General features: G+C 41.1%; 1 non-coding gene across 1 annotated transcript; it reads right to left on the reverse strand.

Moving 5' to 3' along the window:
* Positions 1–2,493: 2,493 nt before the first annotated feature.
* On the reverse strand, positions 2,494–2,597 carry LOC135268980 (U6 spliceosomal RNA). Its single transcript, XR_010337310.1, has one exon. It is a non-coding gene; the product is annotated as a U6 spliceosomal RNA (small nuclear RNA).
* Positions 2,598–3,827: the final 1,230 nt, after the last annotated feature.

Consider the following 3,827-nt stretch of genomic DNA (forward strand, 5'->3'; position numbering starts at 1 on the left):
TGTTTTGTTTTGTTTTTGTTTGCGTTGTCTTCAAGTTCACCGATTCTACCTTCCGCCACATCAAATCCATTGTCAAGCCCATCCTGTATAATTTTCCCTTCAGATATCATAATTTTCAGTTCTTGAATTTCTATTTGGTTCTTTTGAAATAGTTTCCATTTTTTTTTAAGTTCTAGAGATTTAATGTACAACATGGTAACTACAGTTAATAACAATGTTTACTTCAGATTGCTAAGAAATTAGATCTTAAACGTTCCCTCCACGAAATTTACTATATGAGATGATAGATGCATTAAATTTATACTAATCACTTCACAATGTATATGTATATCAAAGTATGTATCAAAGTATATCATATTGTACACCACAAATAGTTTTTTTTATTGCATTTTAGGTTTTGGGGTACATGTGAAGAACATGCAAGATTGTTGCATAGGTACACACATGGCAGTGTGGTTTGCAGCCTTCCTCACCATCATCTATATCTGGCATTTCTCCCCATGTTATCCCTCCCCATCTACCCACCCCCCACTGTCCCTCCCCTATTTCTCCCCTACAGACCCCAGTGTGTGATGCTCCCCTCCCTGTGTCCATGTGTTCTTGTTGTTCAACACCCGCCTATGAGTGAGATCATACGGTGTTTGATTTTCTGTTCTTGTGTCAGTTTGCTGAGAATGATGGTTTCCAGGTTCATCCATGTCCCTACAAAGGACACAAACTCATCGTTTTTTACGGCTGCATAGTATTCCATGGTGTATATATGCCACATTTTCCCTGTCCAGTCTATCATCGATGGGCATTTGGGTTGGTTCCAGGTCTTTGCTATTGTAAACAGTGCCACAACGAACATTTGTGTGCATGTGTCCTTATAATAGAACGATTTATAATCCTTTGAATATATACCCAGTAATGGGATTGCTGGGTCAAATGGAATTTCTATTTCTAGGTCCTTGAGGAATCACCACACTGTTTTCCACAATGGTTGAACTATTTACACTCCCACCAACAGTGTAAAAGTGTTCCTATTTCTCCACATCCTCTCCAGCATCTGTTGTCTCCAGATTTTTTAATGATGGCCATTCTAACTGTCATGAGATGGTATCTCAATGTAGTTTTGATTTGCATTTCTCTAATGACCAGTGATGATGAGCATTTTTTCATGTTTGTTGGCCTCATATATGTCTTCTTTTGTAAAGTGTCTGCTCATATCCTTCGCCCACTTTTGAATGGGCTTGTTTGTTTTTTTCTTGTAAATCTGTTTTAGTTCTTTGTAGATTCTGGATATTAGCCCTTTGTCAGATGGGTAGATTGCAAAAATTTTTTCTCATTCTGTTGGTTGCTGATTCACTCTAATGACTGTTTCTTTTGCTGTGCAGAAGCTCTGGAGCCTGATTAGGTCCCATTTGTCTATTTTGGCTTTTGTTGCCAATGCTTTTGGTGTTTAAGTCATGTTTATGCCTATGTCCCAAATGGTTTTGCCTAGCTTTTCTTCTAGGGTTTTTATGGTGTTAGGTCTTATGTTTAAGTCTTTAATCGATCTGGAGTTAATTTTAGTGTAAGGTGTCAGGAAGGGGTCCAGTTTCTGCTTTCTGCACATGGCTAGCCAGTTTTCCCAACACCATTTATTAAACTGGGAATTCTTTCCCCATTGCTTGTTTTGGTCAGGTTTGTCAAATATCAGATGGTTGTAGACATGTGGCGTTGCCTCTGAGGCCTCTGTTCTGTTCCATTGGTCTATATCTCTGTTTTGGTACCAGTACCATGCTGTTTTGATTACTGTAGCCTTGTAGTATAGCTTGAAGTCAGGTAGTGTGATGCCTCCAGCTTTGTTCTTTTTGCTTAGAATTGACTTGGCTATGCGGGCTCTCTTTTGGTTCCATATGAAGTTTAAGATGGTTTTTTCCAGTTCTGTGAAGAAGGTCATTGGTAGCTTGATGGGGATAGCATTGAATTTGTAAATTACTTTGGGCAGTATGGCCATTTTCACGATATTGATTCTTCCTAACCATGAGCACGGATTATTTCTCCATCTGTTCGTGTCCTCTCTTATTTCATTGAGCAGTGGTTTGTAGTTCTCCTTGAAGAGGTCCTTTACATCCTTTGTTAGTTGTATTCTTAGGTATTTTGTTCTCTTTGTAGCAATTGTGAATGGCAGTTCATTCTTGATTTGGCTCTCAAGTCTGTTAAAAAATATGGAATGCCGCTGGGCGTGGTGGCTCATGCCTATAATCCCAGCACTTTGGGAGGCCGAGGCAGGTGCATTATGAGGTCAAGAGATCAAGACCATCCTGGTCAACATGGTGAAACCCTTTCTCTACTAAAAATTCAAAAATTAGCTGGGCATGGTGGCGCGCGTCTGTAGTCCCAGCTACTCGGGAGGCTGAGGCAGGAGAATTGCTTGAACCCAGGAGGCAGAGGTTGTGTGAGCCGAGATCGCGCCATTGCACTCCAACCTGGGTAACAAGAGCGAAACTCCGTCTCAAAAAAAAAAAAAAAAAAAAGGAGTGCTTCATGAATTTGTGTGTCATCCTTGTGCAGGGGCCATGCTAATCTCTGTATCATTCCAATTTTAGTATATGTGCTGCTGAAGTGAGCACTAGTTTCCATTTTTGTACTAATATTTCCTATCTGTTCATTCACTAAGTCCTTCTTTTCCTTTAATTCTTTTTTTTTTTTTGAGACGGAATCTCACTCTGTCACCCAGGCTGGAGTGCAGTGGCATGAACTTGGCTCACTGCAACCTCTGCCTACCAGGTTCAAGCAATTTTGCCTCAGCCTTCCAAGTAGCTGAGATTACAGGTGCCTTCCACCATGCCCAGCTTATTTATATATATATATATTTTTTTTAGTAGAGACGGGGTTTCAGCATGTTGGCCAGACTGGGCTAGAACTCCTGACCTCAAGTGATCCACCTGCCTCAGCCTCCCAAAGGGTTGGGGTTACAGGCATGAGCCACTGCGCCTGGCCTCCTTTAATTCTTAAACATGTAAAATAGTCATATTAAGTCCTTGTGTGCTTATTCTCATACTTCTGTTGACTCTCAGTTTTTGTCTGTCTTTACTGACTGTTTTTCTCCTAGTTACACATATTAATTACCTGCTTCTTTGCCTTTCTTTACTTTTTTTTTTTTTTTTTTGAGACAGAGTCTCACTCTGTCACCCAGGCATGAGTGCAGAGGCACAATCTCAGCTCACTGCAACCTCTGCCTCCAGGGTTCAAGTGATTCTCTTGCCTCAGAGCTCCTGAGTAGCTGAGACTACAGGTTCACGCCACGATGCCCGGCTGATTTTGTATTTTTGGTAAAGACGGCGTTTCACCATATCGATCAGGGTGGTCTTGAACTCCTGACCTCGACCTCAAGTGATTCGCCTGCCTTGGCTTCCCAAAGTACTGGGATTACAGGCATAAGTCACTGTGCCTGTTTTTTTCTAATAATCTTTAACATTTATGTTAAATATTGTGAATATTACTTTGGGTCTGGATTTTATCTTTCTTCAAAGAGTTTTGTTCTGGTGGGTAAATTTTTTTTTAGACAGAGTCTCACTCTGTCACCCAGGCTCTGGAATGCAGTGGTGCAATCACAGCTCACTGCAGCCTCAACCTCTCAGGCTCAAGAGATCCTTCCATCTTAGCCTCTGAAGTAGGTGGGACTATAGGCATGTGCTATCACCCAACCCAGCTAATTTTTAATTTTTTTGTAGAGATGAGGTATCGCTATGTTGCCCAGCCTGCTCTTGAACTCCTGGTCTCAAGCAATCCTCCTACCTCAGCATCTTAAAATACCGGCATTATAGGCATAAGTCACCACACCCAGCCTTATATAACCT

This window comes from Aotus nancymaae, unplaced genomic scaffold (assembly GCF_030222135.1).
Source record: "Aotus nancymaae isolate 86718 unplaced genomic scaffold, 86718_ANA_hifiasm-v0.15.2.pri h1tg000048l, whole genome shotgun sequence".
NCBI classification, from domain to species: domain Eukaryota; kingdom Metazoa; phylum Chordata; class Mammalia; order Primates; family Aotidae; genus Aotus; species Aotus nancymaae.